A 15,723-nucleotide genomic window follows, 5' to 3' on the forward strand; every position below is an offset into this window, starting at 1 on the left:
GTTTGGGATCTCGCTAACATGTCTTCCGGCCCCATTTCGTATGTATGTGCCTGGCCTAAGTCAGGAGTCTGTAATTCACTGTTGGTCGTTTGTTGCTGTGGTGCATATTTGTTTTTCATATATTTTTTTGTACATTAATTAGGACGTTATTGTTTTTGTTTGAATTGTTTTACATTTGTGATTACGGGGACTTTTATAGTTGACTATGTGGTATGGGCTTTTTTCTTATTGTTGAAGGCCGTATGGTGTTAATTTCTGTGTCTTTTGGTCTCTTGAGAAGCAATCTCTCATTGGCAATCATACCGCATCTTATTTTTATAATTGAAATTGTATAATTAAAGTGGTTTTTTTTCTATTTCGATTGATAATAAAAAATATGAAATATGGAATTAAATTGAGAGATTTAATATCCTGATTTTTAAACTTGAAGCATGCTTGACTAAAAATAACTATCACCTATTGTCGTGATATGTTTTGTAAATTGTTGGCTTAAGCGTTTATGTTTCATTAGGTCATTTTTATATTTGATATTTGTTTTAATGTAACAATAAACGCATTAATGATATTTTTCATAGAACTGAACGCATACGACTGCACATTAAAAATAGTAAATAAAATTATCAACAATTACGCTTGAAGTTGAATCAACTAAAGAACTTCATTTTATGGAGAGGGTTGGGGCTCAGTGGCTTGGTGATCTACGTCGTCGAAATATTCTATCCCTAGCATTACTATCAAGTTTTTTTCTTTTATTTACCTGTGCACTTTGTTGTGGAAAAGAGAATGACGCAATATTGCTGTTAGTCAATTGAAATAACGCATTATAATGAAACATGCATCTTATGTAATGTTTTACCGAAGGTCGTTGGTTCTATTCTGGCACTCATGGTATCCGTATGAGGATGTCTTTGTATGATATGATATTACTATCACAATCTTGCATACATTTAGAGTTTTAGTAGGCTTTGTGTTAATCAATCCGTAAATAGTATTGAGTGAGCTGTTTTTTCCCTCGACTTACGATTTTCTAATAAAGCTATCCAATCCAAAATTTGTTTAGGGACCTAAAGTAATCGCTTTATACAGATGAAAGATATATGCAGTTCGTTGTTCGTCAGTTGGCAGCACCAGCTCATTTTGCTATTCTTCTTAGGTAAATCCACATTCATGTATACATCTTTGCAAGTGTGCGGTTCTGAACAAGAGTTCTAACAGTGGTAATACCAGAAACATTGAAATTTGAATGAAAGGCTGTCATAAATAGTATGTTTTTTAATGGTTCTTTATTATTTGCAGAATAATGTGCCAATACTACAGCTTCTGACTAAATTCCTAATTTGGAACAGGCATGTGTGGTAGGCCGAAGTGAAACTTGTTATGTTAAGATCTAAACCCTCTCTTTTCAAACATAAGTAGATATATGAACTAAACCTTTCAAAATATACAAAACGAAGTCATGCCAAAGTGATATAGAAAACAAAATAAATATGTTTATAGCATTCCACGGTTCCGTTCGGAGTCCATGCTAATCCCTGGATGTTTCTCTTTCTTTGTAAATTCTAAATGGATCTTGAGAGTTTTGAACATCGGTAAACTGATGATGCCTCTTAGTAACTGCTATTTTCTGTATCTTCACAACATCTTTGGCAAAATAATGTTTCACTTTGCTTCTTCCTTTTTTATCAATCAGTCGTTTGGCAACAAACTCTTAGATCCATTTAGAATTTACAAAGAAAGAGAAAACCAGGGATTCACACGGACTGTATTTTCTGTGTCTTCACAACATCTTTGGCAAAATGTTGTATCACTTTACTTCTTTCTTTTATCAATCAGTCGTTTGGCTACACACTCTTAGATCCATTTAGAATTTACAAAGAAAGAGAAAACATGCAGGGATTCACACGAACTGTATTTTCTGTATCTTCACAACATCTTTGGCAAAATGTTGTTTCACTTTATTTATTTCTTTTTTTTATCAATCAGTCGTTTGGCAAAATATATGGCTTCCTGTTGTGTCAGACATCTTTTCATTGATCATTTGCATATTTGTTGATCATTTGCATATTTGTGTGTCTCGACTTATGAAAACAATTGGCTAGATTACAGTCAATTGATTATGTTTTGTAATTTTCTTTCATTCATAATTTGATTACAAGGTAAAGGGTAAATTGTAGAACAAAGATAACACACTGTGTTAATTTCTTCTGACATGAAATCATTGCATGTCGGTTAGTTAAAGTACTTGGTTTTTTTTTCACAAAGGGAAAGTCTCAAGATGTAAGTTTTCACAACGGGAGTGTCTCAAATCATGGTCTTTCAAAAGGCATTTTATCAAAATGGGGAATGTCTCAATATGTGAGCTTCCAGAATAGGGAATATCACATGATATAAGCTTTCAAAACAGGAATGTCTTAAGTTGTATTCTTGTACCTAGGGAGTGTCTCAATATATGGACTTTGAAACAAGGAATGTCTCAAGACGTTAACTTTCATAAGTGTATGTCTCAAGATGTGAGTTTTCACATAAGGAGTGCTCAATATTTGAGCTATTTCATTTTTGTCCTATTCAGAATTTGAATATGGTCACACGATTATATTTGTACACCTCTTTTTGTATACAATATTAATTCATTAAGCTATGAATTTTCATAAAATGTAAACGTTCAAACGTTTTTGATATTTTAAGGAATTATAGAAATAAAAACTATAGAATGTGAGTTCGAAAAATAAAGAATTCAGAGATAAAAAGAACATATTTATATAAACTGCACGGGTGTCAATCTGAAATACATATTCCTAAATTTAAATGTACTGCATCAAATGGTTTCTCTTTTGTAAGCTCTACTGTTCTTCCCAATGAAATGTTTGTTTTAACGGTATTATCATTGTATCTTATTTTATCTCAAACTTCATCCCATTCATTTAGCCGATATAGAAATAAACAGTTTGAATTAAAACATGTCAGAATTCTAAAAGTGTGCTTGATTTTAAATCCAAATGATTTGATGTATATTGTGTAATGCAAAAACCAACTAAAAAGTAATTTAAGAACGTTCATACTAACAGAATACAAATAAGGTATTTATGTGCGGTTTATTGCTCTTTGGTCGGGTTGTTGTCTCTTTGACACATTCCCGTTTTCCATTAACTTTTATATATGAATGAACTGTAGTTGAATTAATTTTTTTTTTTTTTGGAAAACGAACTAGTTTTCTGGTTCAAAAATCTATGTAGCAAATCAAAACTGGTATTAACGTTGACATAGTGTAGTCCCAAATACATTTAAATTGTATGTACATATACATTTTTGTAATAATATTGCTATTATTAGTTATATCAAAGGTACCAGGCTTTTACTTTGATACGTCAGACGCGAGTTTTGTATACATTAGACTCATAAGTGACGCTCAGATCAAAATATATAGTTAGAAAGCCAAACAAGTACAACAATTGAATATAAACTCATCATAGAAACCCAGGACTAAATTTTGTATATACGCCAGACGCGCGTTTCGTCTACAAAAGACTCATCAGTGACGCTCGAATCCAAAAAAGTTAAAAAGGCCAAAAAAGTACGAAGTTGAAGAGCATTGAGGACCAAAACTCCCAAAAGTTTTGCCAAATCCAGCTAAGGTAATCTATGCCTGAGGTAGAAAAGCCTTAGTATTTCAAAAATTCTAAATTGTGTGAACAGTTAGGGGTAGGGTTAGGAGCGGTGAGGACCCAACATTTCAAATCAAATTGTGCCAAATACAACTAAGGTAATCCATGCCGAGAATAAGGAAATCCTTAGTATTTCGAATAATTCATACATTTTCAAACTGTTAATTTTTAAACATGACCATATAATTGATATGCATGTCAACACTGAAAATATAATATCATTTCTACCTCAGAAAACAACTAAAACATAGTGTATACCCAATTTACTTATATGTAAAGAAATTTTCCCGTCTGCTTTTTGACCACAATTATTTAGTTGTTTGCACTGTCGGATTGGTTGTACAAATAGATAGCATTAAACTTTGCTTGAAGTGGCACTCTAAACTATCTTTCATGTCTTTAATACTTTTGATTTATCTGTAGTTTTTGTTAGTCAAATATGTTAAGTGGTAGTAGAATTGAGTAGAGGCTCTTGATTCTTCACGGTAGTCCCTTTTCAGTGTTCATTTCACGACGAAGTAAATAAACAAATCCAGCATAAGAGTTATTTTTAGATAAACTGGTTTTTATATTTTCACCCCTAAATAACAACATTGCCAACAAATAAAAACAAATGATCACGATATGTCCAAAAATCTCATTTAAATAGGAATTTTGTATACTTTTCACGAGAGTCACAATGGTAACGTTCGTGTTGCTCAGTATTTAGTTTTATGTGTTGTGTTTCGTAGTGTGTTTTGTTTTTTGTCTTGCCGTCATTTTTTTGTGGGTTTTTCAGTTTGTCTTCGACTAATGAGTTAGAATAATCCTTCGGTAGTTTCGCCTCAAGCAGTATTTCTAACAAAATTAAAAGTTTGCAGGTTTAAACTGCAAGCCAAAGGTAAAAAAAAGAAATGTCTTAATAAATATCTCAATAATAACATGTCAAATTGACAGATTTATACTGTAATAAATGCTTTTTTTTCATATTTTGTGTCAAAAGATAAAAGAAACACCTTATTGTATATTATTTATTCTTTTTAGTGACACAGTTATCAATTTACCCTAAATCACCTAACACCGATTCGATTGTACTCAGGCCTGTCCGTAATTTAAAGAAAACAGAGATTAATTAACCCTAAATCCCCTAATATTTGTTTTCATGAGCGCCTTCGTAACTCTCCGATTTGATTCTACTCCAACCTGTCTGTAATTTGAAGGAAAAAATTCACATAAAAAAATACGGCCTCATTGATGATATGTAGCAACATGACAGAGGGAATCTGTCACATACCAGCATAACTATTATAAAGATCAATTTGTAAATCGTTCCGTTGAGATATGATGATACTAAATGTTTACACATATTTGTATATACGTCTATTTACCTGGAATAAATTGCAACTGGACACGGATTAAACTGCGAATAAACAAGTATAAGTGTCTTAGTTATCGGATTATGTCACTCACTAAACTAATTTGTTCTCATCGGTCAAATATACCAAAACTTAATGTCAAATTGTTATCTGTGTTTGTGTATCTACCGAAGTAACGTAAAACTACGTTTTGAAGTCTCGTTTTATTCGGAAACCCTTTGATCCGATGAGCTAAGGGCGACTAAACAAAGAATTATAGTCTACGAAACAGCTGATTGATGCTTAAGAGTGCATTAATTGTTTTTAAATTTGAAAGACTTAAAAAGTGATCAATTTTAGTTTAATGCGTAAACATGCCTCCGAGAAGGAAAACAATCACATCAAAACGAGACACAAATCTGTATAAAATTAGAAAACTTGACACATAGAAACACACTCATGACACGAAAGTCGTACAATGAAAACCACAAAACACGTCCATCGTTGAATTTTTTTTTTTATTTATATCAAATAGCTCTTGTCAGTTATATGCAGAAACGAACATATATTTAACTGATACACCACTGTCCCATACCAGAGAAGGGTTTGTGGCTTTAGATACACACTCAAGACACGAAAGTCGTACAATGAAAACAACAAAACACGTCCATCGTTGAAAAAAATATTTATTGATATCGAATAGCTCTTGTCAACAATATGGAAAAAAACGAACATACTTATGATTAACTGATGCACCACTGTCCCATACTAGGGAAGGGTTTGTGCCTTTATATACACACTCAAGACACGAAAGTCGTACAATGAAAACCACAAAACACGTCCATCGTTGAAAAAAATATTTATTGATATCAAATAGCTCTTGTCAGCAATATGCAAAAAATGAACATATATTTTACTGATACACCACTGTCCCATACTAGGGCAGTGTTTGTGCCTTTAGATACACACTCAAGACACGAAAGTCGTACACGTCCATCGTTGAAAAAAAATATTTATTGATATCGAATAGCTCTTGTCAACAATATGAAAAAAAACGAACATAATTATGAGTAACTGATACACCACTGTCCCATACTAGGGAAGGGTTTGTGCCTTTATATACACACTCAAGACACGAAAGTCGTACAATGAAAACTACAAAACACGTCCACTGTTGAGATACATAGTTATTGATATATTTATTAGATCCTCTGTTCTATAAAATGATAAACCAAACGTATCGATCGAAGGCAAGTACAGATTAACGAAAGCATTTGGGTTATTATATCTCAGCAATGCCTTGCTTCATGAAAATCTTTTAGTTGCAATGGGATTGTTGAATATACGGCTGCTTAATTTTGTTACTTTTTATGAGAAATTATATAACTCAACCAAAGAGTCAATACTTTAGAAGCATTCATGCTCTGCACGTGGCGGAATATTCATGTACGCTGCTGGTGGACTTTTAGACCCCAACGGTAGCATCAGGTTAATAGTCAATAGATATATTAAAAACAAACATTTCTTAAATTGTCCGGTCATACATTTAATTTTGTGTAAGAAACTAAGGTTTCAACTCCTTCCGGCAAAGTTGTCTTTAGGTGAATTTGGACATTTAAAATGGATGTAAAAATTATAAACAACCGTAATTCCTTAACAATAACAAACATCAATACCGTTTAGTCGGCTATAAACATTCCTTGCATCATAAACATTAACCAATTGAATCAATAAAACTAACGGCCTTCTTATAGCAAAATTTCAAATAATTATCGAAAAAATACAGACGTGAACAATCGGCAATCACTGAACGACAGGCTTCTGACCTGAGCCAGCCACATATATAATGAGTTGAGGTTAAGCATGTTTGAAGGTTTCAACCCTTTCTAACCCTAGGGTCGGTTGTATCAATACAACATAAGAAAAAAATTGAAAAAATCAGTTGAAAAAGTTTGGGTTTTTTTTCATATTGATTGTTTCACTTTCGTCATTTAGGGACCTTTTATAGCTGACTATGCGGCATGCACTTTGCTTATTGTTAAAGGTCGTATGGTGACCTTAGTTGTTAATGTACATTTTGTATGTGTCATTTTGTCTCTTGTGAAGAGTTGTCTTATAATATTGGCAATCATACCACATCTTCTTTTTTTTTTTTATAGTAATCCATCAGCTCGATACAAAGATTTACAATTTATCTCAGACACGTGTTTATGATAAAGTAAATGAAAATGTCTGTTTTTTTTTTCCATATTTTATTCATTCGAATTGTTCACGCGATATCTCCTTAAGATGCTGTTACTGAGTCTTCCATACCATTATAAGGTACTTGTGCACCGAAAATATATCGTTCTCTGTACTTATTTACATGTCTCTGACCCGTTGTTTCAAATAAACTTTTATAACGTCTTTTACTCCAGCGATTATAATCTTCTTGTATAAAAGCAGAATCCTGAAAAACAAAAACAAGACATTATGCATAGTATTTATAATTATTGTAATATTAGATGTTGAAAATAAGCCGAAAACACAGAGACAAAACAAACAAAAAACAAGTAATAAGATACAATAACTTTTCATAATCATTGATAAAAAAATGGAAAAATAACATAATTCGTCAAAATTATATTTACTAAGACGGCAAGAGATATATAAATCATAATTTGGCACGTAGTGTATCAAACGTTATCACGAAGACGAGAAAAAACAATAACCCTCGCAGAAAATAGAGAATATTTTTTTATATTAATATTCTCTTGTTGCTGATGATCTGATATAATTACATCTTTCATTAGATATGTAGATAAGTGATTATTTTAACTTTTAACTAAAACAGATTAATTGATTGAATGATGGCAGTTTAACGGGCTAAAGAAAAGATTCACGGCAATATACAATGCGAAATGAAGGAAAACATGTAATAAGTAAAATGCTACAATGAAGTAAGCATCTGAAATGAAGTTATTGATTTTAAACGGACTGAAAATAATTCTTATAACTGAAAGAGTAATGATTGAATACGAAATTAAGTTATTTTATTTAATGTCCAGTGGAAAATATTTCATAAATATTCAGAAAGATCGGGATGATTAATTCATTGGTTGATTATTTTTTTATTTTTTTTTTTGCCTCAACTCTTGGGGTATATTTATAACCAGCATCTCCAGAGAACAAAAAAGCAACAACAAACCAAAAGGTTAGGGTCGGTAAATTTCTGAAGATGCTTGAAATGTTTACCACAGGGGATGGAGCATCAATCAATTACTCATAAATCAATAAATAATTGACAAGTAATCAACAATTAACAATTACTCAATCAATTAATCATTGATTGATTCTTTTAATTACGGATTTTTTTTCTTAAAATGATTTCATTCGTCTAACCGGGTTTCCAGCTAGGAATTTAGACTGTCACTTTGTAAACACGTTGCAAGTTTGTTTCCTTGTTTGTTGGTGTTTGCCACTACTCATAAGGCCCGTGTGGTTAAATGTATCACTTTTTAATTACGGAGATAACCAGATTAAAAATGGAGAACCACCTGTTCAGATTAAATGAAAAATGTTAATTTGTTTGCTAGATTTATATAAACAAATAAAAAGGCAATGTTCCAAGATGGCGAAGAATGCTATTCGTTGTCAAAATAATGGAATTGAATGCAAATGTCATACAAGTGATAGGTTTAGCTAGCTATAAAATCAGATTTAATATATGGTAACCATATTTTCCATAAGAAAATGCATGTAACAAGTCAGAAGTATGGCATTTGTAATCCATTCGTTTGACGTGTTTGAGCTTTTGATTTTGACATAAGATTACGGACTTTCCGTTATAATTAGTTCGGCATTTTTTTTTTTATTTAACTATGTATGTTACTGGCGTATAATATTAAAAATCAGGTCACATCTAGTTGCATTGTATCTTAAAAAAACTGATAATATGTTTACTGGTCTGTATAACGGTTTTATCGCATTGGACTCTCTATCATAAATGACAAAGGGAGGGGCATACCAGGTAAACAAGGAGTGATGTGGGTTATTTGGGGTGAAAATGAAGATCTGTAAAGAAGAAGGAAAAAAGAGTGCTTTGAGATTTCGAGACGAATGTAAACTTGATGACCGAATGAAGCTGTTCAGCTTATCAGCAAATATTACATGCATATATAGGACAACGCCATATACATAAATATCATACAAATATACATACACCTTATGGTGTTTTGGACCAAGACACTTTACGATTTCACATAATAACAGTCAACATCCTTATCTAGACACACTAATAGTATTCTGATTCCGCACCGACTAACATTTGACAGTTATTGCATGAATGTATCCACTCGTTTGATGTGTTTAAACTTTTGATTTTGTCATTTGATTAGAGTCTTTCCGTTTAGAAGTATTCTCGGAGTTTAGTATTGTTGTGATTTTTACTTGTTGCCCTTCAGTTATTTTAAAAATTCACGTAAGCAGCAATGTAATTCATCTGATCAAACTTAATTAAAAACTTCCTTCATAAAATATATTCGTTATAATTTTATTCTACGCATGTTTAAAAACCAGTATGGGACCTAATTCCTACAGATACTATTTTTGTGTTAAAGAGTTCATAAAAAGCAGTTTTTCCTTGCTTTGTCGTTAAACACACACAAAAAAGATCATGTTTCATACACGTGCTCAAGTGTAGTATACAATCTAGCACGTGCATGGAACACCAGTAGAATCCCATCATCTTTGTTCGGGGGTAAGCGAACAAGTAAGAAAACGTGTACGTGTCCCAAGCACACGCTCCTTAGTAAACAAACAATTATAAATTCGTATGTCACCCACGTGCTCTGAGTAAATCAAATCCGTAAAAAAGTGTCCTACCAACATAATAGCGTTTACTACTGTGACTATAATTATAAATTACAGCTAAAACTGTTTTCATGATTAATTACATCATAATAAAACGTCATACTACTAATTGACAATAATATTAAATTAGCAACCGCTGATCGCTGAAGTAAAAACAATAAGAAACTTATCTGAGTACAAATGAAACTAATTTTCTTTCTATCTGATATCATTCAATTTTCTGAGTGAATATATTTGTTCTTTTAAAAGAGGATCGAAGTCATTCTAACTCTGAAAGAACGACAATTCTCAGGTAAATTATGATTTATGTCTATTAATGTTTTTTTTTAAATAGAAATAAGAAGATATGATATGAGACAATGCTGCGTCCATGTAACGACATTTTAAAAGTTAACAATAATAGGCTGAAATATGACATTCAACACGGAGCCTTGGCTCACACCGAACAGCAAGCTATAAAAAGCCCAACATAACTAATGCAAACCCATTTTTTTCTGCTCTTTAGAATAATCACGAGGGGGAATTCGATCATGGAGAGGAACTGAATTGTCCGGATTGACAAACGCGAACATAAAAACATTTCCATATTCATATATAGCTTTTCATAACATAATTTGTATACCTTTTTAGGCATATTTTCCAATTCTTTGACCTTAAAAAACCGAAATACTCATAACTGCATTAAAGACCAGGACCATTGCATGTAAACAGTTCTTTGGAATATACCGATTATACTTATTGAAACAAGGTTCGTCATAAGAAAAAACAAGGAAGCAACCATTTAACTTGAAGGGCTTTCTGAATCAAATTTTTTTCGCGCAAAGCGCAAACAATTTTATTAAGTTTTTTAGCCATATCATATACATTCTTTTGTTCAAAACTTGACACTATAATGTGTGAGAAAATATGTTTTCAGAATATGTTTTTGTCCGTTTTTTTTAAGAGAGTATTTGTCTCATCAATTTGGGAATCAGAATATCGATTTGGGAAAAAACAACCCCCACTTTTTTTAAAGTTAAATCATCGTTCTGCAATAATTATATGATAACAACAACCTTTTTTTATACCTAGCACCGAACTATTTTTTTTTCTCTCAAAATTGTCAAAAGGTACTCATCTAAGATACCATATTGGTAATTTTGCACAGCAGGTGTACGTTTTGTATACAAAAGATGTATCAGTACAAAATATAAAGCTCGAATCGAAAAGGTTAAAAAATATAATACGATGTTGAAGAGCATTGAGGACCAAAAATTTCAATAAGTCTTGTCAATACATGTTAGGTAATCTATTCATGGACCTAATATATCGATTATAGATTTATAACTTTTTTGAACATTTTTTTTATTAATCCCTGAACGATATTGTCTTCAGAATACTATTGCACTTGTTGTTATACATCGATTGTTATTGAAACCCGATTCAACCTAGCTCTGAACTATATGGACTCACACCATTTTGTAATCAGAATTGCTTGTTATGCATCAACTATTAGTAAAGCAGCTTTTAACCTAGCCCTGCACTATATGGTTCTCATCAACTATAACGCATTCACAATGTAATTGTACTAGATCAATTATATTTTAAACATTTGTTAATAAAACCCTCATTCGTATGGTACCTAAACTATTTGGCATGCAGAATAGTATAGTAACAGCCCAATTACTATTGAAACATTTTAACCAAACTCTGAACCATATGGTACTCACACGATGTCGTATTCAGAATGTTGTAATAGATCAATTATTACTGAACCATATTTAAGCTAGCGTTGAACCATATTGTACTCACGCCAAATCGCTTTCACAAAAAAATATAAAAATATTTCAATTCAAGGATTTACCTTGCAGAGAGGTTTTTTTATACTAAGGATTCATTATTATCCGTTTGATACCAATGTTCGTGGGTTTCGTGAGTACAGGGGAACCACGAATTCAAATGTTCAACGAATAACATTTTTTCAAAGGCTTTGTAAAAAGAGATTTGCAAAACCACGAATTCAAATATCCACACATATGCAAGTTTTCAGCAATCGACGAAAATTGGTACCCACGAAAAAAAATTAATCTGCAGTAGTATATACTTCGATGATTTATGTCTAACTCATGTGATTGTGATTGCCTTATAATGGTTTACTTTAACACATGTTGATTTTGATTGAAAAATGTCAGGAGCCTGTACTTCAGTGGTTGTCGTTTGTTTATGTGTTACATATTTGTTTTTCGTTCATTTTTTTCCTAAATGAGGCCGTTAGTTTTCTCGTTTGAATTGTTTTACATTGTCTTATCGGGGCCTATAATAGCTGACTATGCGGTATGGGCTTTGCTCATTGTTGAAGGCCGTACGGTGACCTATAGTTGTTAATGTCTGTGTCATTTTGGTCTTTTGTGGATAGTTGTCTCATTGGCAATCATACCACATCTTCTTTTTTTATATCATTGGCATCAAACAACATCTTCTTATATATATTGTGTTGTCTATATTTATTGTAATGCCCAATTTTATCTTTTCTCCTTTTTTAAGAAAACAACTAAATCTAGGCAACATCTTATAAATCAAAAAAGAAAATACAAAACCTGGTAACAAACCAAAACTGAGCGAGTCTCATGAACTCAAAAAGGAGCGCGAAAAATCAACAAGTAATTGGGATACCTAAGGTAAACGTATTTTATACCCCAAAAAAACAACAGATACCAGGTTTATAAATTTGTACGTTAGACGCGCGTTTTGTCTACAAAAGACTCATCAATGACGCTAAGATAAATAAATAAGATGGCCAAAAGTTCGAAGTAATAGAACGTTGAGGTCCAAAACTTCCGAATGATTTTGACAAAAAATACAACAAACATTATTTATTCCATAGGTAGAAAACCTTAGTATTGAGAATAATTCAAAGTTTGGTAAACAGTGTATTTACACTAACCTTAACAACTGTTCATATCAGTTCCATTCTTACAAGCCGTATAATCAAACCAATAAAAGATAATATTCTGCAAAAAGATAACAGAGGTGAACGTTGTGCTTTTTCGCACCTTGTTCCTACGATAAGAGAAAACCACTTTCTACTGTACTTAATTTAAATAAAGGCAATGTTCAGTAGTACATGTATACCGCTGTTCAAAACTCGTAAATCTATGGACAATCTATTTACAGTTTTTACCCATTGCTTAAGGATATATGCTCCTCGGTTGTAAATAAACAAGCTTTTTTCAAAACACTGTTAGAAATTGACTGTATTATAATAAAAGAACTCGAAAAGCAAAATCAAAATAATAAATGTCGAAGTTTATCAGATATTAAAAATTAAAAATGTTGCTGGAATGATTCACTCTAGATTTTATTTCTTTCAAAAACTATGAAAAAATTACAAAGATTTTAAACGATTTTCAAGACAATTTTTTATACTAAATTAAAAAAAATCATAAAAAGATGTAGGAGTGTAAAAATCCTTAAATATGACTAGACAAAATAAATTAAATAGATATATACATTTCAATCAGATAATAAAATTTTATTGGTCGATTAAAACACTTTATTTTGGTTCAACCAAATATAGAACACTTAAAACTTGACGAAGGATGAAAATATAAAACAGTAAACAAATAATGTAAAAACTAATAACTGATGTCAGAAAGATTATCTTTTTACTGATTATTAATTAGAAAATTTAGTCCAGATCAAAACGACCACTAAAGCCGATGCAATCATATCCTGTTCACTGTTGAATTCCCCTAAATTAAACATGAAAAACATTATTAATGTATAATTCGAGATGGTAAACAATTCTTCCGCTTATATATTTACATGTAATAACAATAGTCCTCATTGAAAAATTACTCATTTCCTAATTGATGATTTTTAAGAACTTTTGTGATACGTTATAAATAATATCTGTGTTTACACGTATCATTGAGTTATATCCCTGTCCATGAGTTTACCTATTGTTTTCCTTTGTAAGACTATTAACACAGAGTTGATACATTTATTTCAATAAGTAGATTCGTCTCATGATATATCGGAAATGTACCAAATGTCGTTTCTACAATCCCGTTACCTTATCACGAATGTATCCTACCGATTTAGACTATTTACCGGGTTTGTAATAACATGAGCAACACGACGGGTGCCACCTGTGGAACAAGATCCGCTTAACCTTCCATTTGTGGTTTGTGCAATAAATTAAGGCAACGCTAGTTTATCGATGGTCAAATTAAGAACTTCTTATATTTTATTGGGTGCCTGTTGCTAAATTAACTAGTTGTCTATGTAGCGTTTTGTAGGTGTAGTGTATTGTAGATTGCTGTTTATACTGCAACAACATGAACAAGTTGCGTTTATTTTCTAGATATAGTAACAAAGCTATATTTTGTGCACTGTCAATTTCATTATGGAACACTTTTACCCACAATCAGGGGTTCATAAAGGGATAAAAATAAGTTTGAATTTTGTGTGAAAATTCAAATAGCTATCAATTTATGAATCCTAGTTGCAGAATAAAAAAAAATATTTGGTCTATGTCTTAAAACTATTAAAAAAATGAATTCGGCACAAAACTTGGGAAGGGATTGGCTAATCCCCAGTTTCTCAACCTTATACACAAAAAAAATAATTCAGCAATATCTCAATGCTTAAATATTTTTAATGATCAACAATATTTCATTTGTTTCCATTCAAGCTCTAAATCAACATACTTTCTAAAGTTTCGTAATTATTACCAACAATTGTATGTGTCTCTTGAAAGACAATTATAAATTTCAAATAAACTCATCATAGATACCAGGATCAAAATGAAGGCAAACTTTGTGAATGTTATTTATAAGTAAAATATTTGGAATACACAATGACCAAATATTTTTTTTACCGGAAAATATTGTTGTTCTTGAGTTATATTTGATTAACTATTATGATATTAAAAGATCTTATGTAATTATAAGTATGTAAATTGTGGTAAATATTAATAACAATGGTTTACAAGCTAATTAAAGGAAAAACAAATTTAAACTTAAAAGATATAAAAACAAAATAATGAGCAATGCTTAATAGCCATGAAAAGTATTTTCAATATTTTGTAATGAATTGTCTGCAATTTGAAACAGTAAGAAAACAAAATTAATAAAGACATACATATTATTTTCATAAGGGGTATAGGGATTATATCAACGGGAATGTTGTCAGCTCCAGTGTCTAAGTTAGAGGACATATGTAATGTGGTTTATGTTCTTGCTATTGGAAACCCTTTCTCGTAAAAATCAAAAACAATTAAAACACACGAAAGTTTGTTTATCATTGAAAGTTGCAGTAAACATTTTCGACATTTTGTTACTTTTGTTAGCTCGTGTTTGGGTTGCTGTTCATTTCAAAATCATAATTTTGTTTTCTCCTTTATACAGATTTAATACATACCGAACACTTATTCAAGCTAATTGTATCCCCTCTTGAATAACAATAGTAATGTATTCACAATATTTTGTATCAGCGCATTTACTGTACAACGTAACCTGGTTAACATTCTATCAATCAGACTAAATGTGTAACATTTTTTTTAATTGCCATAAATTTGATATAAAAATTGGATTTAATGATTTAATTAAAACTGAATGTTCGTGGTACGCGTTTAGATAATGTATTTATAAGATTACTTAGCACATCAAAAGCAGTTAATACACAGTTGTTCAAGGTAATAGACAAACTTCAATAGGAGGGAAAGTGTCTGAATGAGTGCACAAATATTGAGAAAGCACACATCACTATCAAACGTAAGAAGATCGCGGTGAGTATTTTACTATTTTGATCAGAGCGTCACTGGTGAGTCTTTTGTAGACGAAACGTGGATCTGGCGTAAATATGAAATTTCAATCCTGGTACCTTTGAAAACT

The 15,723-nt window shown here is 31.4% G+C and overlaps 1 protein-coding gene and 1 long non-coding RNA gene across 6 annotated transcripts in view; one reads left to right on the forward strand and one right to left on the reverse strand.

Moving 5' to 3' along the window:
* LOC139502590 (protein Wnt-6-like) overlaps nt 1-15,723 on the forward strand; it is a 466,832-nt gene that overhangs the window by 19,727 nt on the left and 431,382 nt on the right. The window contains exon 1 of one of the 5 annotated variants that reach the window (XM_071292119.1): nt 15,511-15,617. The exons of the other annotated variants lie outside the window; for them this stretch is intronic. The gene's annotated coding sequence lies outside the window, so the exon portion shown is untranslated. Of the gene's footprint in view, nt 1-15,510; nt 15,618-15,723 lie in introns of those variants that run through there. 5 annotated transcript variants of the gene reach the window in all.
* LOC139502601 (uncharacterized) overlaps nt 7,216-15,723 on the reverse strand; it is a 47,126-nt gene continuing 38,618 nt past the window's right edge. The window contains exons 2-3 of the long non-coding RNA XR_011658889.1: nt 12,771-12,837; nt 7,216-7,445 (exon numbers count right to left, since the gene is read on the reverse strand). This is a non-coding gene — a long non-coding RNA (uncharacterized lncRNA). The remainder of the gene's footprint in view (nt 7,446-12,770; nt 12,838-15,723) is intronic.

This window comes from Mytilus edulis, chromosome 14, assembly GCF_963676685.1.
Source record: "Mytilus edulis chromosome 14, xbMytEdul2.2, whole genome shotgun sequence".
Taxonomy (NCBI): Eukaryota; Metazoa; Mollusca; class Bivalvia; order Mytilida; family Mytilidae; genus Mytilus; species Mytilus edulis.